The sequence below is a fragment of the Octopus sinensis genome, linkage group LG18, assembly GCF_006345805.1.
Source record: "Octopus sinensis linkage group LG18, ASM634580v1, whole genome shotgun sequence".
In the NCBI taxonomy this organism is placed as follows: Eukaryota; Metazoa; Mollusca; class Cephalopoda; order Octopoda; family Octopodidae; genus Octopus; species Octopus sinensis.
The window spans coordinates 36,467,624-36,494,441 of NC_043014.1; the positions used below are offsets into that span (position 1 = coordinate 36,467,624).

The following is a 26,818-nucleotide window of genomic DNA, read 5'->3' on the forward strand; positions in this document are numbered from 1 at the left end:
TCTTCGTCTCTCATCACTCCCCCTCTCGTTCTCCCTCGGTGCCTCTCACTCACACTACCACTCACTTTTTCTCTTACGCTTATAGCCACTTCCTTATTCTTTTCAACCTGTTCGTATCAATCAGTTTTGTTTTCTTTTGTTTTTGTTTTTGTTTTATTTATACCATTCAAAACTTCATTTCTTCCACCCTCTTGACAATATTCCATAAATCGTCTTCAAAGGCCTCCAAATTGCAGTTTGGTGGGGGAAATTTCTTCGTCTGAAAGTTCTTTTAAAAACTTCAGTATCTTTTTTATGTGGGTTATTTTCTTTTATAAAATCCTTTTCATGGTAAAAAGCCACCCAACGGATTCTATGAATGAATTCAAAAGTCTTATTAATCAGATCCTTCATGAAATCCTTTCTAGGTGGAATAGGAAAGTCTTTTAAAGATAAGTGAATCGGTAATTTCTCCATTGAGACCAGCGAAAATATGTATTAATATTACTTAAATAATATACAAATATATTATTATAAATCAAACTAAGAAAAAGAACCATTTCAATCAATATATAATAAACATTGATTTATGATGCTATTCTCCTCTGATAAACCAAGTAAATTTGTGTTACTTTCTTATTTACTAAAACTAAAGTTTATATTAATACGAATAAATAAATTAGAACAATTATTATATATAATTATATATAATTTTGAACAATTTTGCATATATGAATGTTTCTTGTAGACCCTATAAAATTTAGCATATATCATCATATGTTCTTTCGAACTTGTATATACACATAAAAACTTATGTGTACACTACGGTAGTAGTTGAATAATATTCTTAACGTAGCTTTTTGTTGCAGTTGGCGTCTTCCAAGTAGTCTCACTAATTCACTTTTAATCCAAATCAAATTTAGTTTTTAAAATTATGTTTGACTAGTGATAAGCTACATTTAGACATAAAATACTTAAAATCTGGTGCAGTAGAACAAAAGAGAAAAAGTGTATAGACGAAACTGGTTGATTGACGGGTAATAAAGCCCGACATCGGCATTTTGAATCCACACCATTCTTTTAATTTTGAACAAGAATTATTATATTGATATTAATATGAAAGGAAATGTTAAAGGAATATATTGGTAAAGGTTTCGTAAAATGTTATCCATTAGAAAAAGGTTATTAATTTTAATTCAGAAATTTGTATCAATTTTTGCGCGATATTAAAGGGACTAGACATGTATGAACTAAACTATTTCTTAGTTGCACACACAACAAAAGATAAACGACAACACAAATCAATACAAAATGTTCTATTTATTTTCTTTAGTATAAATTACTTTTTATAAATAAATGAATTTTTTGCTTAACTTTTTGTAGTGTGGCTTTTTAAAGTCCATTTTTGAATAATTTACTTTAACAACAAGATTATTTGATAAAAATATTCAAATATTTTTTATATTTTGTCTCTATGAGCAGTATTCTATCATGTTGTAGGGCTGTTCAGAAAAGGCAAATGACAAAAATTCTAATATTTTAAGACACTTGCTTCCCAGCTGTATGGCTGGGAAGCAAGCGTCTTACAGTGACTCCTAGAGAGAGAGCAAGAGAGAGCAAGAGAGAGAGAGAGAGAGAGAGAGAGAGAGAGTGAGAGAGAGAGAGAGAAAGAGAGTGAGTGAGGCAGAAATATTTCGATAAATAAATGCATAGATATGCATGCATATATACTAATGTATAGATGTATCAACCAATATATCTATATATATAAATTTGTCTCTCTCTTTCTATATATGATATACATGTATGTATGTATGAATGTATGCATATATATATATTTACGGGGACACACACGGACTTACACATACACACACACACATATATACATATAAATATATATATATATATATATATATATATATATATATATATACATATATATACATATAAATATATGTATATATATATATATATATATATATATATATATACATATATATACATATATTTATATATATACATATATATACATATATTTATATGTATATATATGTGTGTGTGTGTGTATGTGTAAGTCCGTGTGTGTGTCCGTAAATACATACTTATGTATCAAGATATTTTCAACTGAGACGTTAGAACCGTATTTAATAATAAATATCAAAAACTAACTGCAAAGTTTTATTTGTGGATAGATGTAATCCGTATTCAAAACAACCGTTATTTTTATTGGTTCTCTTTTTCCTACTTCTGTCATTCTTCTTCTTCTTCTTCTTCTTCTTCTTCTTCTTCTTCTTCTTCTTCTTCTTCTTCTTCTTCTTCTTCTTTTTCTTCTTCTTCTTCTTTTTTTCTTCTTCTTCTTTTTTCTTTCTTCTTCTTCTTCTTCTTCTTCTTCTTCTTCTTCTTCTTCTTCTTCTTCTTCTTCTTCTTCTTCTTCTTCTATAGTTACATTTATATATTTTTTATAACATCTATATCTGATCTATGATTTTTTTTCTATGCAGTTATTGAGATTGCAGATGTGTTACCTTCAAGCAATATTGATTTTGAAAACAGAACATTCTTAACTATAAAATGTCGGTATGCTATAGAAAATCTCCTTCAGTTTTTTCTCGTGCGAAATCACAGTGAAGTTATTGTTCAAATCTATTATCAAAAAAAGACACGAAGTTTTGCGGTTGTAAGCAGGAGAAAGGGTTTTGACTGTACTGTACCTAAAGTACCTGGAGATAAGAAAGGTGTGATTACCTGCTCGAAACATTATCCCTCTTGTGAGGATGCGACATACTACAAATGTTCAACATATAAAGAATCCTCAAAATCTAGACTTGTAAGAGGTCAGTTTACTCGTTCTATTTTTACTTCCGTTTCTTGTTTTGCACGTATTCAACTCCATTGTCTTTATTTTTATTTCTATTGCGTGTTTCTATTGCACTATCGAACACAAGTTTCATCCAGTCAGGTCAATTGCCCAGGCCAGCCTGACTACCTCTCTCCATCACTCCTGATCTTCCATTAGTGTTTTTAGGCCTTCAACTTGGCATCCAACATCTTCTGCAAGCTGTTGTATATATGTCTTCCGTGGTCTTCCAGTCGCTGTGGTACCGTGATTTGGTGCCCACAACAACTCCTTACTCACAAGTTTTTCTTTACTTCTCCAGCAATGGTCAGCATAAACCCAATGTCCGCTCTTAGATGATTGATGAGAAAGTTGATACATTCCCATATAACCTTTGTTTTGCTGGGTGCTCCCTCCATTAAATGTAGGGCACTGCACGTAACATTCTGGTGTAGGTACCGTCCAGCATGCACTTAAGTCCCTCTCTTTCTTTTCTCTCTTTTACTTATTTCAGTCATTTGACAGCGGCCATGCTGGAGCACCGCCTTTAGTCGAGCAAATCAACACCGGGACTTATTCTTTGTAAGCCCAGTACTTATTCTATTGGTCTCTTTTGCCGAACCGCCAAGTGCATGTCTGTATATGCATGCATGAATGTATGTAAATATGTTTGCGTATGTGAATATATCTGTATCTATATATGTGTCCACATATTCATACATGCGCACACACACACATACATACACGCACACACGCAAATATATATAATTGCACACAAATACATGCTTATGTGTAAGTAAATATACACGTGTTTGAATGTGTCATTCATCTGTTGTGGAGTTATTGCTAGTCTTTGGTTCCACACAGCCTTAGCACTGCTTACACAGTTAACCACTTCTAAGCAACAGTTCCCAAAGTCCAGGATTAACAATAATTGGAGTGTTGTCAAATGTTTTAGTCTTGTATGAAGATTGTAGTTTACATTAGTGAAACTACTCTTTTATTGTGAGGCCCTTTGTTCGAAGATAAGCATATTTCGATTCTCTTTACTCTTTTTACTCTTTTATTTGTTTCAGTCATTTGACTGCGGCCATGCTGGCGCACCGCCTTTAGTCGAGCAAATCGACCCAGGGTCTTATTCTTTGTAAGCCCAGTACATATTCTATCGGTATCTTTTGCCGAACCGCTAAGTGACGGGGACGTAAATAAAACAGCATCGGTTGTCAAGCAATGCTAGGGGGACAAACACACACACACACACACACACACACACACACACACACACACACATATATATATATATATATATTTATATATATATACGACAGGCTTCTTTCAGTTTCCGTCTACCAAATCCACTCACAAGGCATTAGTCGGCCCGGGGCTATAGCAGAAGAAACTTGCCCAAGATGCCACGCAGTGGGACTGAACCCCGAACCATGTGGTTGGTTAGCAAGCTACTTACCACACAGCCACTCCCTGGCCTATTCGCTTTTGTTTTTTTTCTTTTCAGTGAGATCTTTCATTAAGAAACTTGAATTTCTTAACCCGCCCGCTGAAGTAAACAAGCTAGCGATCTTCAGATGTTCAGCATACATCGGTGCACCTTTTGGCGCTACTGACTTTTTATGGAGTCATGAGACAAAACACTACAATTGGATAAATGTGAGTCAAGTGCATGTTCGACCGCATGGAAAGTGTTTATCTCCAGCAGTGTCAATTAAGAAAATCGTTATAAGAGAGGGGGACATTGGTAACTCATGTTCCGTCTCATGTTCCGTATACAGTGAATCACGCACTCTACAGCTCACCAGCAAAACAGGTAAACAAATTTTCTTTGTGTTATCTTCCTTAACGCCTTTATATATTCTTGTTCATTAATATCTCCTGATACAATATTTCTGGTTAAATTACACCTTCCAGTAAATTTGTACATCCACTCACGGTTATATTGACAATTATATTTATCCTTGAAAGGTATATCATTACGATTAACCAAATTTATATAGTTTCTTTTTTAAGATTCTGGAGATATTTAGTTGATATAAGAAGCTGCATCCTTTAAATGCACTCTATATGACATGGTTTGCATAAAGTCCTCCTTATGGCGGAAATTGTAGTGAAAAGGTCCGTACAGCACGGAAAAGCGGACTTTCTCATTATAAATACATACACATGCACGCTTGCACGTGTACACGTACCCACGCAGGAACGCACGAACACGCACACACACATGCATACACACACGGACACACTATACACACAGTCGTAGAGAAATGGTGCACCCCGTCCCACGTGGCAAAGTGGTATGACTCAGCCACTATAAAGTCAGCAATCATTTGTTGTTTGGTCAGTCAGTAGTAGCAGAGTTGTTATTTCATTTGCAGGCTAGTTAACATCTTTAATTTTTCTGTGATTTGAATTGGTTTTCACTGTGTTTGACTGTTTTGTGTCCAACGGCACATCGTTTTGCTGCCTAAGGCGGCTTTGTTGATGCTTTCCTCCTTGTTTGAAAGGGGAGGCGCGGTAATGGAGACCGAGAACTGAAAAGGTTAGCTCCTCAGACTTGTAGTCCGAAGAGGATCTTGTTAAAAGTTTGAAAAAGATTGACGAGGCGATGGAGGCCAAGAACTCCAGGCGGTTAAAGATAAATGTGAGGACGTATGCTTGGAAGAATTGAATCAATTCAAGGAAATCTTTGAAATTGAGGGGAACGATGTAAAGGTGTTCCTTTCCAGTGGGACAACGGAACGAGTTAAAAAGAAGAACCGTATTGTGCAGAACTTACAGTTTGTAATTACAGCGAACAGAGGTCGCAACCACAACACAGGTTGAAAAGGCATAGAGGAAGTGAAGGAAGTGAATATGGAAGGAAGTGAATTAGCTTGCCAGAAGCAGAAGATATGCAACGGGGGAGGTGCGTTTTGCGTCGAAGTCTTGGGCCAGGTAGCATGGCGTGACTCCCTTCAAAACGGGTGAAGTGGTCTTTCTAACCATTTACCTGGGAAGGCGTGCTTCTGGGGTAAGGGTAGAAAAGATCCCTCCTTAGGTGGGTGTAGCCTGGCTAGTTGCTGCCATCCCGTTTGAAATGGCAGATAAGTTTGTGAGCTTCCAGGCCAAAAGTGTACCACAAAGAAATTGGCACTGGAAATGATAGTCCAGGCCGCCGTGGGAGATTCAGAGAAGATGGTAGAAACCATCACATTTAGAGAGGATATAAAGCTGAGAGTCTTAGTGGATAGTAGGACTCACTGTTGCTTTAAATGCGGTCAAAAATGCACATAAAACAGGATACACTCCACCTGCCGTAAAGGAACCAACGAAAGTAACTGCACCTCCACCGCTTGCGATGTCATGTGTGAGCAAAAAAGAACCGGAGAAGGAGGAAGATAATCAGGTGGCAGAAGAGAAACATGGATGGAATACGGCACCAAAGAAACTGAAGAATGGGAAAAGAACAAATCAAGGCGAAATTGTGAATTCCTACCCTACTCCCACCCTGCCCTACGCTGTCCCACCATCTCCCTGCAGTCACCAGCAGCAACTCAAAGAACAAGAACGGCTATTTCTTTATTGCCCACAGGGACCAAACATAGAGGGCACGATACAAATGAGGGAGGAGTGGATAAAACGAATGATTTTAGAATAGATGAATAGTTAAAAATTTACGTTAACAATTTTTATAAATAGGATTATACTATGCGGATTCTTCATTCTCAACAAACTCGCTACAGCTTTCCATCGTTTTCCGTATAAATCAGGTGACAGGCATTTTATCTCCACCCTTATTTTTCTCTTAAGATGGTAGATGAGGAAATTAACCAGTCCAAGGCTGGAGATGAAGATGCCTCTCACGATTCTTTTCACGTGGGTCTTCCATACTACCTCTTTCGGTATAGTGACCACAATGAGAAAACGAGCCATGCTGTCTTTGTTAAAAGAGGAAGCAGGAACAATCTATACAATCGACTCAAAAGACAGTTGTACTCTTCCCAGCCGCGTCAGCGGGTGTTCAAGGTAAACCCACATTTCGGAAATTTTGGGTCATTGTACAATAGCGTGCAGAACAGTTTCCCTGTCCTGCTCGCATCATGGGCGCGCGGGTGCGCAAGGTTCACCATGCTTTACGAGTTTATCGCGAAATGGTAAGGCTCCTCAGTAACACTGCCAGGTGGGGAATCTTTGGAAGTTATCCAAGGGTCTTGGCCCAAGTGTCCTTCGGAACAGGCAGGCTAGTTGACCCTCATCGAAGCCTAGAGTCTTCCCCACACATCGTCGTCACACTGAACCTCAACCAACCCTCTATAAAATACGAAGTGGAACCCCCTCCGCTGGCGTTGCCCATGTGACAGAGAAGCTTGAGTGCCTCACAACACTTCGCTTGCCAAGCACTCAACTTTCGTCTACACTTGACCCAAGGTCCTAGTTCACTCAAATTAGTAAGCTTAGGAAATAACAACCGACCGGACGGAGACCACACCTGTTCACTATCCAGGTAGAGACACAGATACCTCAGCATCAGCGCACGTCTGCGCATCAACAGCCAAGACATCCCTTGCCCACCATTTAGTGGGTCCTGGCAGCAGACAGAGCGCTTTACAAGAGGATTTCTACTCCACAAAAAAACGGAAGAGCAGCCCCTCTAAATTGATCAGCCACGAACGGGGGCAAGGCACGACGGTTAGGCGGTAGGTAATCATAGAAGCGATAAACACAACAGCGACCTCTGCCCTTCCTTTCAGGGAGAGCCGCCATTGAGACCAGGTCTGAGTTAGCTGGATCACCCTGCTCGTCACCTCGCTCCAATACTTTATCTGGAGATCTGGACAAAACTAAACCCCTAGCATTTTAACCAGCCCCTCCGTCCAACGCCCTACGACGTTGTTGGAAGGTATCGTCTTGCCTTGCCCGGTGCCGAGTTGCAAGCCGACTGACTTATTCCAGTTAACTTTTGCTCCTGCGTCATAGCCTTTAATGGCTTTGCCTACCCTCTGTAGGTGTACCATTTCGGACACTACGATGGTGATGTAATTCGCATACGCCGAAACCTTCCCACTGCAACCTAGATCTCGTGGGACGAACTTTAATCTCTCCAACTTCCGCAGCAAGAACTCTAGAGCCAATACATACAGAAGTGGGGAGAGAGGACACCTTTGTTGAACAGAGTGCTTGATGTTGAACGGCTTCAAGAAGAACCCGTTCGCCCGAACGATCGACTCAATGTTACTGTATAAAGCAATGATCCACCCTCTACAGACGGGGCCGAACCCGAATGCTGTAAGGACCAACACCGGATACCGATGGTCAACCTTGTCAAAAGCTTTGATGAATTTTAATTGACAGGAAAAACTATTAAAAATTAAAAGCAAACTTTTAATGGTACACCTGGGAACGACGTAAACCCATTAGGGGTAGAAATAAGATACGATCCTCTGCCTCCTGTGTTGGATTTCGAAAAACTGAAACCGCTTTCAATTTGCTAAGATAATTATTCGGATAAACGTTGGATTAAAAATAGTGTAAAATATAGTTAAAATGGTAAACACGGAAGTGAGGTCGAGTAGTAGCCATTACACCATTTTTATATAATTTCATTTCATTCATCCGTTCATGTTGTTTGTCCTACTTGTGCATTGTAGTCTGTCCTTGTTCGTCCCCTCTCTGTATGCCCTTGTAGGCAATAGAGAAACAAGGTCAGTCAGTAGTAGAGAAACATTTGGTAAGCTAAAGTTCTATTATTTTTTGGCGTTATATTGTTGTTTAATTGTTGTAGTGTTCCTTGAACACTTAAGTTTGTGCTGTCTTGCGGCAGTTTATTTGTGCTTTCCCTCCTCATAGAAGAAGGTAGACTGAATAAAAAGAAAAGATGTCAGAAGAGGAAGATATCAGCTACTCAGAACTGTCCTCGTCGGAACAGTCAGAGCAATCGTCGTGGTCAGAGATTTCGTGGAGTACAATAGAGAAACTGAACGAAGAACGGATAACAGAGAACAAAAACTTCGCAGAAATCGCAAAGTGTAAGGAATATCAAATCGAATGGGTAAAATGGAGAAATTACATGACAATGATGAGTCGCGAAGATAGACATAATGACTACTTACAAAATAGAGAAGGCACTAAGGCCAATCTGACAAGAGATAACGTGTCTTACCGGGGGCAAGTATGGAAATGTAGAGGTGAGATTTAATGAGGCAGAAAAGGCAAAGGAGAACGCGGCAACCATTATAAAGAGTGATGAAGTGATACTATTATATATATGTACAATAGAAGGCGTGCTTTAAAAGTTAGCGTAGAGGGAATCCCACCAGAAGTTGACGTGGTCTGGATAGCAGCCACTGTCCTACATGGAAATGAGAAAGAGATAGCGGTTCTCCAGGCCACAACGACGGAAAATAGGCATTGCGAAGGCCAAACCGTAAACACGGTCATTCAAGCGCCAAAGAAAACTATTGAGAAAATGCCAGAAACGATAACGATAGATGATGTAATAATGGCCCGATTTCAATCAAATTTTCAACATAGTAAAGTGTAAGCGGATTTGTAATTTAAGCGTGGAAATGGGTTCAAAGTTTGAAAATTAAGGCGATATTTCTGAAGTTGAAAGAAATTTCTTTTACGTATTTTTGCTTTTTAGTTTTCATTGTTTACAGTTTAGAGCTTTCATTTGATTGGTCAATCGTCGAAAACTTCCCAAAATAAGTACTAAATTTAACAAAGAAATCCATTTTTTCCTTATTTTTAATCACTCAAATAGTGACACGTACAAAAGGCATGTGTGCTTTCCGTTTTCACTGCCTGATATTTATGATTGATCTTTCAAAATATTTCCTTTCTCAACTTACACAAGATCTTTTGTTTTTTATAAATGGGAGAGAGATAGATAAAGAAAGATAGAGAGTGAGAGAAAGCGAGGGAGAGTCCGAGAGAAAGGAAGAGTAAGAGAGTGGGAAAGTGAGAGAGAAAAGAGAGAGAAACAAAGAGGGAGAATGTGGTGATTAGAAACAGAAAGGAAGCAACAGAAAGTAATAACTACACTCTCACCCACGCATAGAGCGGGTCACCTTAAGCTAGTAACATATATTTTTGCGATTTTTTTTACTTTGTTTCGTTTGTTCTATGTCCCCACAAGGAGACATAGAACAAACGAAACAAATTAAAGACATCTTCGTTGGAGCAGAATACAGCTGAGTTTAGACAGCAAGAGAAAAGAGAACTACATGTCTGCATCCTGAAGGAATTTCTATGCGTTAAATAGCAGCTAAATCTCCCTGATGCCTATTCTATCGTACTAGTAAAAGAAAGTTTCATTCGACTATGAAGACTTAGCTATAAAAATAAAAATCAAAAACACTAACATAATCTCTCTAATTATATCTTTTCGTTTAAAAAGTATGAATAACTTTCGTTAATATAATTCAAACCATGTCTAAAGTAAAAGACAGGGTGGTTACGGAGGGAAAAATCTTCGATCATAGGTCAAAGTTATCAGGAATGATCTTAAGATAAGCAACATATTTCGACTGGTTCCAGCAATTTGTCATAAAGAGAATACTTCACGAGAATGCTTCAGTTTGTCTGAATGACATACAATACAATACAATTTCATATTTCAGAGATGAGGAGCTTGCAGTAGAAAAATATAGAGCGTGGCAAGTCAACATAGAAATAAACAAGAACACATAGTATAAAGAAAAAATTTCAATACCGGTATAAAAGATTTATATTAAACAAAAGGAGAAAAGATTGATCATACTTTTCGATTGTAGCTCTGGTTAAATATATATATATATAGTTAATTCAAACATGAAAACCCAAAGAGAAAACACAACAACGCGAGGACTTGGAACAAATATATCATTATTGGACGCTCAGGAAGGAATGGAAGAAGGAGGGTTCAACATTTCGAGCGGAGCTCTTCGTCAGAAACATAGAAGGAAAGATCCAGAGAAGGGAAGACGGAGGGAAAAAATCGCTAACGGTACACACGCGGTCACATTTTGAATGATAAACATTTTGATTTCATTTCCAATTTGGAAAACAAAACTGCATTGAAAACTAAGATAAAAACTTAAATATTATGTTTCTATATATTATTTTGTTTATAATTTTAAAATTTTTATTTCTAGGTACTGAGCAGAAAGCAATCAGAGACAATGCAGGTATCTTTAATCTTCTAACTTTTGCTTCTTTCAGTTACTGGATGGTGGCCATGCTGGGCTATTTTCTAATAGTCTTTGTCATACTTATTCCCGAACTGATACGTTGTGGGCACGTAAACAAACCAACACTGGTTTTCCAGTGATGGTGGGGAACAAACACTAATGTACACATCTATACATACATACATGCACACGCTACACACACTCACACACACATACATACACACAGATACCGCGCACACACAAATATATACACGACATTCTTGGGTCAAGCATAGACCTATGCAGGGTACCTGACACCTAGTGTGACATCAGGCGCTCACACCTCTGTCAGCAGGGTATTGGTCTTAGTGGACGTTGCACCGAGATCATCTACTCACAATTGGTGGTGAGTAAAAGTGACAACATCCTCTAGGAATCTCTGAGTGTCAAGGAAGGCCAACTGCCCAGTCGTTTTCGAAGAAGTTTTGCGCCGGGTTCCATTGATAATTTACAAAAATCCCTTGCCTGGCAGTGCTACAGAATAACATTGCCGATTCGTAATAAAGTGTACCGGCATGATATTCCCCTCAGCTGCTCTTGCCCTTGATGCACATTGCATGATGAAGATTTTCTACACGTATTAGTATAGTGCTTGAGCATCGTTGAATTCTGGAGTTACGTCTACCAGCTGCAATCACTTCTCGGACGGATCTGGTTATAGGTCGAATCCAAAGTGAAGATTGCTTCCTTGCATTCCTTTTATCTTGAAGGGTAGGCAGATTTCCTCCATTAGGTGCTTTTGGTGAAAGATGATGCGATTAATGAGAAAGAGACCAAACCTTCATTGACTTTTCATGTTTAAAAGGAAAGTGAGCGTGGAGAGCAAGGTCCTTTCTCCCAGTAAAACTTACACTGTGGATGAATATAGCAAGAATGGCTCGAGTGAATTGTCGTAACCTAAGCGTGCCCATGTAGTTACAGCAGTACGGAGGTGAGAGAAACACAACAGTATTCCTGGTAACAGGGTGACTCAGGATTACTTGGTTACTGTGAGGTTACTTGGTTACCCTTGGCGGCATTTTGTCCGGCTTTCTGAGTTAAAATGCCACCGAAGTTGACTTTACTTTTCATTCTTTCAGAGTCAATGAAATAGGCACCAATTGAATACTGGAGTTGATGTAATCGATGTCCACCTTCACCAAAGTTTTTGGTCTTGTACCAAAATTAAAATGAAATGTGCTTTTTTTTACTTTCTATTACAGATAAATTATCTGATGCAAATATTATTACTAAGATTTTGAAATTTGCAGCAACACTGCTTGTTATTGGCCATTTTCATTAAGGATTTCGGAAAACAAGCCCCAGCAGAATCAAAAAGTGGTTAGTATTGTATTTTTCATTTTCGTTCCTTTGATTTTGTTATTCTTCTATATAATATATTTCTTTACTACCCACAGAGGGGTATGTATGTATGTAAACACAGAGGGGGCAAACAAGGACAGATTAAGTTGATTACATCGACCCCAGTGCGTAACTGGTACTTAATTTATCGACCCCGAAAGGATGAAAGGCAAAGTCGACATCGGCGGAATTTGAACTCAGAACGTAACGGCAGACGAAATACGGCTACGCATTTCGCCCGGCGAGCTAACGTTTCTGCCAGCTCGCCGCCGTTCTTCTATATAATATTATTGATTAAGTTTGCGATTATGTCGCAGTGGAAATGGTACACCCCTCCCACGGGACAAATGGTATGATTCAGCCACTATAAAGTGCGACAACGTCAACCAGTACGGGTAGTCGTCTATCAGTCGTTGTAGAATAGTTGCACGTGTTCTCTGTTGGAGTTAAGTGTCAGTTAAGGGTTATAGTCAAGTTCGAGTCAACAGTGATGGTAGGCGGTTCAAAGTCGCTGTCTTGCAGAGCTATCAGCAATAGCACGATAGACGAAGCGATGTATTACTACTCCGGTATAGAAGAGATAAACTGTATCCGATACCAGAAAAATGTCCACTATAGTAGATACAACAGCTACAGTCACAAGAGGCACCACACATTATAAATATGGAAAACACCACATCATAACAGCTTACTGCATTGGTTTTATTCTAAACTCATCGTTATGCTCATTCTTCTTTAATATTCAGATAAACATTCATCGAGCAAAAGCATTCGATTACTGAACATACCAGGTTTTCACGGGCGTAGATGATCTTCTTAACTTGTTTCAGTCACTAGACTGCGACCACGCTTGGCTACCAGCTTAAACTGTCGAACAAAGAGGCCTCACTACCTATTTTTAAGTTTGGTACTTATTCGATCATCACTTTTACTAAACCTCTAAATTATGGATCCGTATTCAAGCAACACCAGTCGTGAAGCGCTGGCTGAAGTTAAATACATACATACATACATACATACATACATACATACATACATACATACATACATACATACGTACATACATACGTACATACATACTTACATACATAGGTACATACATACGTGCAAAAGGAAGAACGCTTCAGTTATGATTACAAAATCGCGGTAAACGCCAGTAGCAATCCAAAAACATTCTTTGCCCATGTCCAACGGAATTCCCGCTTGAACAACAAAATTGCAACGTTGGTAGACTCAACAGGCGTATCGATTGAGGACCCTTATCAACAAAGTCAATTATTTGCCGAGGCTTTTTCAACTGTTTTCAAACAAGATGATGTCGTGAACCTCTCCATTTGATAGATCGGTACCTCCAATGCCTCGATTGGTCATCACGCGGGACGAGGTCAAACGTGTTATTCAAGGCCTCGATGTCAACAAGGGTCACGGCCCTGACGGCATACACCCACGGGTTATCAAAGTGTTGGCTCCGGTCATCTGCGAGCCCTCAACACGTCTATTCAATATGTCATTGGCGAAGGGTGTTATACCTGCGGACTGGAGAACAGCGATAATCTGCCCAATTTTCAAGAAAGGGAGCTGCGAAGACCCGCTTAACTACCGACCGGTTTCCCTTACATCAATAATCAGCAAGATGTTCGAAACCATCCTTAAGAAAAAGTATGATGCTCCACCTCCAAAACACAGCCTCTATCTCTGATTCCCAACACGGCTTCGTGCCGAAGAGATCATGCTTGACCAACTTACTGGTAATGGAAGAATTGGTGACGCGCATCCTCGATGATAGTGATGCTGTTGACATCGTTTTATTGAACTTTGCCAAAGCTTTTGACTCGGTAAACCACCGCCTATTACTTGTCAAGCTTCAAGCATATAGTTTCCATCCGGATATTGTACGATGGGTTGGTGCCTTCCTCTCAGATCGCTCCTTCCAAGTCCAAGTTAATGGTTCGCGGTCTCCAGGGCGAGCAGTGGCGTGCCTCAAGGTTCAGTGCTTGGGCCCTTATTGTTCTTAGTCTTCATAAATGACTTGCCCGACGACCTCATGCAACACACCCTTCTATTTGCCGACGATGTCAAACTGCTCGCTCCTCGCGGTGATATAGAGGATCTTCGTCGATGCCTCCACCAAATTTGGAGGTGGTCTAACGAATGAGACCTGTGTCTGAACGTGTCAAAGTGCTGTCATCTGCCTGTTGGCTCTCCTCCTGCAACTCAACTTGATTTCGAGCCGGGTCGTCTGCTGCTGGAGAGGACCGATCAGGTAAAGGACCTGGGTATCTTGGTGGATTCCTCCTTTTCGCCTTCGGCCCAGTGCGTCCATGCTGCCAACAAAGCACGCGGAACTCTGTTCTTGATTCGACGGTCATTCGGAAAGCTCACAGCAGCCATATTCCTACCGCTCTATGTCACGCTGGTGAGACCCATATTGGAGTACGGGATTCAAGCCTCTTCTCCTTATCTCCTCAAAGACATACAGCATCACGAAAGAGTCCAGAAGCTGGCTATCCGCATGGTTCATGGTCTCAAGAATTTCTCTTATGAAGAAAGACTGAAGACGCTCGACCTTTATTCTCTAGAAAAACGCCGCCGCCGTGGTGATCTCATTCTCGCTCACAACTTCATATGCGGAAAGTGTAACCTCTCGAAAGAGCTGTTCTTCACTCCTGCTCCAGAGCGTCGACTGCGGGGTCATTGCGAAAAGCTCTACCTGCGACGATTTCATCTCAATCGAAGGAGAGGAGCTTTCTCCGTCCGGGTTGCGGATCCGTGGAACAAGCTGCCAGACGAGATGATGAAGATGCCGACGACCGCTTTGTTCAAAGTCTCCCTTGACCTCAAGTGGCCTGAACTCTTTACATGAACACCACCCTGTACTTAACTCCATGTCCCCCTACATGGCCTTGCTTTTTGCATTTGAGCCAAAACATTAACTAACTAACTAACTAACATACATGATGGCCGTTCACTTGTGACCGAGCAAGACCATTGCCGACCTTCAGGAACATTGTGCGCTCTAGGACTAACTTATATTTTGCATTTGCGGCTCCGTTGGTGGCTAATGAGCCCTGCTCTTGACAAGCATACACGACTGCAAACATTGCAGACCAAGCTTTCCCCATTCACTATACGAGCCGTGCGCTATCGCGCAGCTTGCTTAAGTTCTTCATGCTGGATACGTGCTCTGTCGAAAGTGTCGATCCCCTCCTTAACCTGTTTCCTCCATCTGTGGCGATGACAGGCATTGTTCTCCCAGTCAGTGTCCTGCATATCAAAGGCCTTTAACGAGGACTTGACACAGTCCTTAAATCGCAGCCTTGGTTTCTGCCGGAGTCTCATTCCATTCACAAGTTCTCCATAGAGCATCTGCTTAGGAACCCTTCTATCCTCCATTCTAATAAGGTGTCCAGTCCAACTCAACCGGTGCTTGTTTACCATCGCCTCAATACTCAAGATATCAGCTGTCCTCAAGATCTGTGTGTCCAGAATTTTTGAGGTCCAGCCAACATTGAGAATGTGTCTGAGACATCTCTGATGAAAACGTTCAAGTATCCTTACCTGACGCTTGTACAGAGTCCATGTCTCACATGAGTAGAGAAGCGATGTCAGTACACAAGCACGGTACACAGCAACTTTTGTTCTCCTTGCGATGCCATGTTGGGATCAGACACGAGACTGAAGAGACCGGAAGGAATTAGTTGCTCTCTGCAACCTGAAAGATATATCCTCATCCAGGGAGCAAGAACGGCTGAGTGTGCTGCCCAGGTAGACAAACTTGCCTACTACCTTCAGAGTTGTTCCTTCAACCAAGATAGCTGGTTCTATATATGGACTCCCTGGTGCAGGCTGGAACATTACAACAGTCTTGTCCAGGCCAATGCTGAGTCCAAATGCCCTGCAAGAAGCAGAAATGCAATTCATGAGTATTTGCATGTCATCCACTGTATGAGTGACTAAGTCACAGTCATCTGCATAAAGGAGGTCACGAATAATAGACTGGGACACCTTTGAATTGGCAGCAAATCGGCGAAGATTAAAGAGGCGGCCAGAAGATCGATATCTAACATATATTCCCAGAGAGTTAACCTTAGCAAAAGCATGAGTAAAAACAGCAGCAAAGTACAAAGAAAAGAGAGTTGGGGCAAGGATGTCACCCTGCTTGACACCATTCTCTACAGGAATGGGTCCCGCCATGGCACCACCAACATTGACCCAAGCCTCCATCCCATCATGAAATGATTTAATTATAGATACAAAGTGATCCGGACATCCAAGTTTGCCAAGTATTTTCCACAGTAAGGCCCTATTTACAGTATCAAAGGCCTTAGTCAAATCAATGAATACCTGGACAAGATCCATATTCTGCTCATAGCACTTTTACTGCATCTGTCTTGCTGTGAAAATCATATCCATTGTCCCTCTACCAGATCGGAAGCCACATTGAGATTCAGATAGGACATCATTTACGAGAAACCCATTCAGACGGGTAAGAAGAATATTTGCCAGAACCTTGCCAGCAGCTGATAGTAGAGCAATACCTCTGTTGTTACCACACACTGTTCTGGCTCCTTTCCTTTATATAGAGGAAGAATAATTGCATCCTTCCAGTCCTTAGGGATTGCACCATCCCTCCAGACTGCACTAATAAGTTCATGAAGGGACTGTGTGATGCAATTACCACCAAATCGCAAGGCCTCAGCACAAATTCCATCCTTTCCAGGTGCCCTACCAAGATTCAATTTACTTATTGATGTCATTACTTCATGTATTGATGACGAGGAGTCTAAGGAGTCAATGATAGGTCTCTGTTTCATAGTATCAATCACTGTTTCATCCACAACTGACTCATGAATTAGGAGTTTAGAGAAGTGTTCGATCCAGCGACCTGTGATTACTATTGATTTAGTAAACAGAGTGGAAGACTCCTTGGAAAGCAAAGGAGCTGATGTGGAGCTCTTAGGTCCATAAGCTCGCTTCATAAGATGGTAAAGCTTCTTACAGTCATTTGCATCAGCAGCAGCATGAAGATCACGAGCAAGATCCTCCCACCAAGTGTTCTGGATCTTCCTGAGAGATCGCTGCAGTAGTGATTTTACAGTTATAGTGGGCAAGTGCTAGACTCCGCTGCACAGTAGACAGTTCTCTGTGCAGCAACACACTGTGGGCATGGCGCTTCACTACTAAGAGTCGTTGAATTTCAGCATCATTCTCATCAAACCAGTCTCTGTGTCTGGCAGTAACATACCCTAGTGCTTCGGCTGCACATTGAACAACCTGGTCTCGAAAATCTTCCCATGCTGCAGCAGTTTCAATGCTGGACAAGCGAGTCTGAAGCTCTTTCCTAACCACAACGTCATATACCTTGTGGACATTTAGACGGCGAAGAATGCTGACTGGTCCTCTTCTCTCTATCGCCAGAATCACCATTCGGAACTTTGCTCGCACCAGACTGGTCTGTCCAGCATTCTGATCCATGCAAGGACTTGACTTTACAAATGTCATAAATATCGCGTTTGCGGATGATAACGTAATCCAGCAACTGCCAAACTTTGGACCTTGGATGCATCCATGTTTTTGTGTGATCACCTTTGTGCACAAAATGAGTACTTGCAATGTAAAGTCCGTGTTCTTCGCAAATCTGCAGTAGCATGAGACCATTGCTATTCATTTTCCCTACTCCAAAACGTCCTAGAGAGTTCCATGTTTGCCAGTCTGTTCCTACTCTGGCATTAAAATCCCCCAGTAGAATGACTTCATCAGAATTGGGGATTTTTCTAAGCATGGCTCTCAGCTGGGTATAAAAGATTATTTTATCTTCATCACAGCTAGTCAAAGTAGGTGCATAAGCACTTATTAGAGTAGCAAACCGCTTACCTTTCAAGTGCAACCGTAGGGTCATTATACGTTCATTTATAGGAACAGGGAGCTCTTCCAACTTCTTCAGGATATCAGATCGGACTGTAAATCCAACACCAGCCTCTCTGCACTCCTCCTTCTGCCTTCCTTTCCAAAAAAAAGGTGTATCCGCCTCCTACTTCCTCAAGCTGACCATCACCTTCTATACGAGTCTCTGAGAGTGCAGCTATATCAATTTTATAACGGTTCAGCTCACGAGCAACAAGTGCAGTGCGTCTTTCAGGCCTGCAATCACTCTTGTTGTCCAACAGAGTACGCACATTCCAACATGAAATGTTTAAGTTCCGTCCAGATTTTATAGATAAAAGACTCTTCGTTTTTCGAGCGCAGGGTAGACATCCGTCAGTCGCGCTAAACTGACCAGATATGGAAAGACAGGCAATTTTTGGTTCACCTTTTCTAGAACCTCCCCGGTCTCCAGGTGAGCAGTGCCCTCTCCAAATGGAGCTGCTCAGACACCCATGCAGCAACCGAATCCTACCGCTGTCTTGGGCGACAAGGAGACGACTTTATATCTAGCATGGGCCGCCAACGTGCAGGTCGCTGACAACATGCTTCCAACCCGTCAGGTCTGCATGCTTCACCACCTTCCCATCGCCGCAAGACTTCCGAAAAAAAAATTACTAAAAATGAAGAAAATATATACTAAAAATAAGATATGTATATATAAAGAAAAAGTCGGCAGTGCCTGTGCAGAGTTTTAGGTCCAATAAGGCTTTCACAACACCTCATAGACCCTCTCAACTCTATTGACATTATCCAGAGACAAGCCGGAGCAAGATGTCTGGTGCCAATATGAGTCGCAGGCTCAGGGATGTGGGAGCGGCGTGATCTCTAGCACAAACCAAAGATCCCCAAAATGTTCAATACCATTCCCTGAATATATGGTTTTATATCAGAGTGACCTTCTCCTAGACGTGCTTTAACAAAAGCTGAGGGGCGCCTCAGTCCCAGTGGTCTTTCAGCACGCCGAACACCACCCCGGAATTTCTACGTACACGTGCTAACATTTATTGGATGGCCGTTGACTCTCAAGAGGTCCTCCGCCCTTTGACTGGTTTTGTTTTTCATTCCGCAGGGTGTCCAATAAACACCCTCCTCACCAAGCAAGCTTAGTGGGGTTGCCGATTTAGTCGCCGACGACCCGACCATGCAACAAATTGTACTGGGTTACATGCTACCAGTAGCACTCGAAGGTGACCTGACACATACATACATACATACATACATACATACATACATACATACATACATACATATACGAGCATGCATGCACATACATACATACATACATACATACATACATACATACATACATACATACATACATACATACAAACTGTCGAACAAAGAGACCTCACTACCTATTTTTAAGTTTGGTACTTATTCGATCATCACTTTTACAAAACCTCTAAATTATGGATCCGTATTCAAGCAAAACCAGTTGTGAAGCTCTGGCTGAAGTTAAATACATACATACGAACATACATACATACATACATACATACATACATACATACATACATACATACATACATACATACATACATATATACATAGGTACATACATACATACATACATACATACATACGAGCATGCATACGTGCATACATACATACATACATACATACATACATACATACATACATACATACATACTTACATACACGTATAGTTTCTTTCTAAATTGGCAATGCTTTCTTTTTTACAGGTTATTTCGAAACTTCCAAGCGAAAATTAACTCACATTTTCTCCGGAAATAAATATTTGACTCCATACTATATATTGTGTGCTTTCTGCAGTTAGTGCTTGTTGATTTCTGATATTGAAAACATACCTTAATGTGTGTTTGTGTGTATATGGGTACATATGCTCTGATACACATAAATCTAGAAAGATATAATACAACAATTTTTCGTATATAAGTACACAATCTCTATCGTTTTGCAACTAGTAACTATTTTCCCTAGGATAGGGGAAGTATAAAGAGAAATGACATTGTTTTACGTTGACAGGTATAGTGTAGCGGAACTAAAATGGTATTGGAAAATGTGTAAAGTTTTTGAAAATTTTGGTCAATCAATCCAAATGGAATCAAATTACAGATCAGCTAACTTTATAGATGTAGCTGGCTTGAATGTAGGATTATATGCAGCTTAGCATAATCCAAACGTTAATTTTAATGTTGATAGATTCTCAAATCATCCCTGTGCAATTATAATCTTTATTATTGATAGTTTCGCATATAATATCTAGCTGGTCTGCGTCGAATGCGGGTCATTATAAGGTAGCACTCGCTAGAGTGAGATATGTAGAAAAATTAGTTATATTCAAAGTAGTGAATCAGTTAACAGCCCTTCTTGCAGGAACACTTAATACTACAATTGGTAGACAAAGGTGTAGGTCTGGAGACAGAATAAATGAGGATATAATTAACAATAAGCGTGATTGGTGAAACACGTATGTATATAAAGGACATGTCCCCTACTATGAGAACCTAACTATTCGAACCCGCTACCTTGACTATAAGTAATAGCAAGAGAGGGGAATGATGGAAATTGAGGGATGTTAAGAAATTATAAGGAGCGAAAATACTTAAGTAACGGAACTACAACTAGCAGCTGTATTCAAACATTAGGTAGTGGTGAAAAGTATAAGCAAAACACTGCACACAGTAGGGAAAACAAGAATAGTAAAATCGGTAAAGGATTACGTCAGAAAAAATGATATATCCAGTATTTAACCTTGATGTATTCCCTCTGATTGCTTCCGCTTTCTTCGCTGCATTAGATAAACTCTTCAGTAAATGTATTAGATATCATAAAACATTTTAATAGACATATCGTTAATGTGTCTTACGCAACTACCCTATTATAAAATATACCTCCAATGGAATAATAAAATCTTACTCAACAGGTCTTTTCTAATATTTATAATTGCAATGTAAATGACTCTACAGGCTGCACATAGACCAGGAGTCGATGTATTGGTAGATAATGTGCGAGAGAATGGAAAGTATTTCATATGTGACACCAACACAACTACTCAAGATATATCCGATGTTCGACTCAGTAGTGGTAATAGTAATAATGTTAACAATTACAGTAATAGTCCTTTCTACAATGTGTTGAAACCAAATCTTGTGGAAGGGGATAGTCGATTCTATCTAAGCCAGTTCTAAACTGGTTATTATTTTCTCGACCCCGAAACTGTGAAAGACAACTTCGAGCTCGATGATATTTGAACTCAGAAGGTAAAAGACAAGAAATGTCGATAAACATTTGTTCCGTTGTTGTAACGATTGTGCCAACTCTCCGCATCAGCATTTACCGTATTAATGATGGTAGGAACAGCATAATATTAGTTCTAGGTATTATAATAAATGAAATTAATATCATGAAGATAGTAGCAAAAATAGTGAAAATACTTGTGATGCTAATAGTAATGCTAGTCATGACTAGAATAATGCAATAAAATTGGCAACTTTAGAATTACGGATAAATATACACTGGTACTTCACCATCTCTCTCCTGCTCTCTCTCTCTCTCTCTCACTCTTTCTCTCTCTGTCTTGCACTTTTGCTGTTTCCTACTCCTTCTCTCTCTCTCTCTCTCTCTCTCTCTCTCTGTCTCTCTCCCTCGCTCTCTCTTGCCCTTTTGCTGTTTCCTTCTCTCTCTTTCCTTTGTTCTTGTCTCCGGCTGGATAGCCATATATCTCATCTACAGCAGCACACCTATTTCTGCTCTCATTCTTGGTCTCTCTCTCTCACTGGGTAGCCATGGAGCTTCTCTATAGCAATACCCTATTTCTACTACTCTATTTCTTTGTAAGACACTAACCTTTCATCATCAGATATCGGGCCACCTCCTCCAATGGTTCCATATATATATATATGTGTGTGTGTGGTGTGTGTGTGTGTGTGTGTGTGTGTGTGTGTGTGTGTACCGTTGGCGATTTTTTTCTTCTATCTTCTCTTCTCTGGATCTTTCCTTCTCCTATGTTTCCGATGAAGAGCTCCGCTCGAAACTTTAAGCCCTCCTTCTTTCCTTCTTTCCTGAGCGTCCAATAATACTATAATTGTTCCACGTCCTCGCGTTGTTGTGTTTTTTTGTGCTTTCTTGTTTGGATTAACATTATATATATATATATATACAAATAAATATATATATATATATATATATATATATATAAATAGAGGAATTTATCTCTGAATGTAATATATGCGAATTATTCTGTAGCCATGATAAAACTCCGAGAAAAAAAACAGGGTTCAGAGTAACAATACAGAGAAAACGCATATGGGAGTATACAAAGAGTAAACCACGTCTATATATGCACATACAATTATGCACGCGCACACACACCCCTATATGCGACATACCCGCACACGTCTATACACGCACACACACCATTATGGAAACTATACTCTATGAAACATTTAGAGAAAATTAGAGACCTGATTTTGCGCATAAGATGGAAGATATTATCCATATAAATCAAATGGGGTGATTATAATAGCCCCATTTGATTTATATGGATAATACCTTACTAAATTCTGGTACCTGTATATATATATATATATATATATATATTATATGGCTCCAAACTTACAGGGAAAAATTAGATTTAGGATTAAATCAAATTTCACATTATAAATATATAAAATATGAATCAGAGATAAAACCACTATTAGGCAACTCAAACAGTTTGAGTTGCCTAATAGAGGTTTTATCTCTAATTCATATTATATATATATATATATATATATATATATGTAAATGTAAAAAAAATACAAACTAGGACAAGAACGTGAAACGTTTTGAAGACGATTATGATAACGATAGTCACTGTGGTTTGAACAATTAGCTTAACGTCCACTCCACTTCAATAGCGAAATTCTTTCCCAGCCTTCGAACATTCTTTCAATCAACGTACCCTTCCCACTCCACTTGTTCCCTACCTACTATTCCTTTAACCCTTCTCTTCCTACTATCTATCTTTGACGTCAATTCTTCTAACGATTTTTTAAAAATCACTCATTATCGTTTTGTTTACCATGTAGGCAGTCATCGAAATTTTTGTTTGTCTTTTTGTCGAGAGAGGCTCCCTTTCTTTTTTGATGAGAAGACTGCATAATGCACCCTTTATTCATTTGGAATGAAACCATGTTGTCTTCGAAACATATGTCGAGAGTAAAGGAATTTTGCTAACATCTTCGTTCGACCCCATTCTTTCATTTATTCATATATAACACACAAATTTCTGCACATGAACCCGGAGTTTCTACCGTTGAACAGGTCGCTTCAACCGTGTTTCTGAGTTTCTGACGTGAATTTGCTACCCTGGTTTCGGTTCAACGAATTTTCCATGCTTACGATAAACGTAGGATAATTCATTCACCTATTTAAATATATATATATATATACATATATATATATATATATATATATATATATATATATATATATATATATATATATATATATATATATATATATATATATATATATATAAATTGTAGCCAACCTGCCGACTACTTTAATATGCTTGTATATCCAACCAAATACAGTGTTGATCAGCAGGTAAATGACCACTACGAAGCAACAAGTGTGAGTGGCAGAAATTTCAAAATTATGTTTGCAGGACCGAACGGTCAGTGGGTAAGGTGATGCTGGTTGACGGCTCAGGCTGGAGATAACTCTCGTTGTTGGCAAAGCAGTTGCCAGATTCAGCATCATTGACGTATGTAACAATAATTCCTACAGATAAACCTGCTCGCTTACCGAATATATTTATGGTAGGAGGAATTGAGAACTTTCAAAGGATCCAGTGGAGGGGAACGCCAATCTACTAAGCAGAGTTATGAGATATTCTGTTGAAGAAACAGTGAGCTTGTTGCTAAGCACAATGTCAGAATTCGAAGAGATGAACGTACCGTGGATCTTTGCGGTTTGAACGGCAGTTTTTTCTTGCGGTGTCATATGAAATTGTCACCCATAATTATGTCCCTGGTATCGATCTGTTTTAGGTTTAGGTTAGTTAGGTTAGGGTTTGGGGTGGGGGGAAGGGTACCTTTATTTCTTCAGAAATGTAAATAAACCCAATCTGATTCTTAAACGAGGGACAGATTCATACGGCACATAATGTTTTTACCTCAATAGATGTCATTGATTGGTTGAAATTGCAGAAATTGAAGAAGAAAAAACAACAAATAACCTACAAACTATAGAATTGTCTCAATAAAGCCAAGAGAAAAAGATGTTTTATAAACACATTCTACCAGTATAAGAAGTTTAAAAGTGTTTTGTTGCGTGGAAATTATTTTTAAAAAACTGCCGTTCAAACCGAAAAGATCCCGTACCGTTTCATTTTCAATCCCTTCTGCTTCACCAGTAAGTTACCTTGTGGTATGTGTAGCAGCAATCCAGACTGCTCGGGGTGTGGAGTAAATCCTTTTTTTTCTCAAATGCCTGGATGACCTTACAATAAAGAAGGAGCTTCGATAAGGTAGAAATCCTGGTAAGCCTACCACTCCCGACGATTCCCTTTGGCATGAATCAACCGAGTCGGAAGAATGCTTAGGAAGCTGTTCAAGCAGCTAGGTCAGCAAGGTCAGCTAGGTCATCCAGTGTCCAGTGTAGCGCCATATTGAAAAATCAATTAGAAAAATACCAAACAAATGTAGTAAGAAAAAGAAAATGTCTTGACTCTTTTTTCTCTCTCTCTCTCTTTCTCTCCTCCTACTTTTTCTCTATATCTTTGTCCCTTTCACTCCCTCCCTCTCACTTTTCCATGACGTTCTTCTTAATCTTTGACTGTAACTCCTTCTTGCCAATCTTCCTTCTTCTCTCCCTTTCTTACTTTCATATCCTTATAACTTTCCCTCAATTTCCTCTCCCGCGTCCTAAGTCGGCGTCTTTTTCTTAATCACAATACTTCTTTCACCCAATCTCTCAATACTTCGAAATTCTCTATCTTTCTTTTCATCTTTGTATGTGTATATGTGTGAGTGTGTGTTTTGGCTGTGCGCGTGCGCATGTGCGTGCGTGCTTGTGTACGTGTGTGTGTACTAAGTTACTGTTTTTAAGAATATTTACTTCCGGTTTTCTAGCGTTAGTGACATCTATATCTCTATCTATATCTCTTTATCCATCTCTCTCTATTTATCTCAATCTCTCTATATTTCTCTATCTATATCTCACTATCTATCTGTCTATATTTTATCTATCTACCTATCTACCTACCTATCTGTTATCTATCTATCTATCTATCTATCTATTATCTATCTATCTATCTATCTATCTATCTATCTATCTATCTATTTGTCTATATCTTTCTAACTATCTATCTATCTATCTATGTACCCTACCTATCTATCTAAGTTTACCTGCCTTCTCGATGCAGAAAAGAGAAAGAGAGAGAAACAACAGACAGAGAAGAGGGAGAAAAAGGAAGATAGAGAGAGAAAAAGAATGAAACAGAAAGATGGGACTTTCAGTTCACTCACACTTCAAGTTGGACTTGCGTTTTTTCTCTATTTCTGTTATGTTTAGCCATTTCGCGACTACGCTATTTGTAAGAGATATCTTTTCGTAAAAATTTCTGCTTTCTGGAAGCCGACAATCATTTCTCCTCCTGCCTTATACCTGTCGCACAAGATCAATAATGTTGATAGTTATGATGTTACTGATGTCTTCTTACACTTCGGCCTGTAAGTTAATATTAAGAAACATAATATTTTTTTCTGTTACAACACTGAATCTTCTTCTCTTAGATAACATGCTTTCATCTTCGAACGACACAGTATACACACACGCACTCACACACACACACACACACACACACACACACACACACACACACACACACACACACACAAACACACACACACACACAGACAAACGCACACATACACATACACACACGCACACACACACACACACATTATCAACACACCGACATACACTTTTCAACAGCGTCACCTCAAATACCTATTTCTTTACTGCCCACAAGGGGCTACACAGAAAGAGGGGACAAACAAGGACAGACATAGGTATTAAGTCGATTACATCGACCCCAGTGCGAAAGATGATAGCCAAAAAGTCGACCTCGGCGGAATTGAACTCAGACCTTAACGGCAGACGAAATACGGCTAAGCATTTCACCCGTCGTTTTAACGTTTCTGCCAGCTCGCCACGAATAGCATAATACGAACAACACAACACACTGTTTAATTCAGTACACACACCACACACTGTTTAATTCAGTACACACACCACACACCATCATGCACACTCTCACACCCTCACAAACACATAATATCTGAACACAGAGAATATATAGATACACACGCAACACGCATAAACATGCATTACACGCATTGACACGGATAACATTCGCTCACAAAAATACACACGTCCATATGCACACACACACACAGGGGAATACACAAAACGCATATTTCTCCACACAACACATACTCTAGGTTAATTTTACACACAAACACACACAAACACACACACATACATACATGCATACGTACGT

At 39.6% G+C, this 26,818-nt stretch overlaps 1 long non-coding RNA gene across 1 annotated transcript; it reads left to right on the plus strand.

Annotated features, from left to right (window-relative positions):
* Positions 1 to 10,953: 10,953 nt before the first annotated feature.
* LOC118766982 lies at positions 10,954 to 20,057 on the plus strand. The gene is made up of 3 exons (XR_005002902.1): positions 10,954 to 10,974; positions 12,219 to 12,336; positions 19,986 to 20,057. It is a non-coding gene; the product is annotated as an uncharacterized LOC118766982 (long non-coding RNA).
* Positions 20,058 to 26,818: the final 6,761 nt, after the last annotated feature.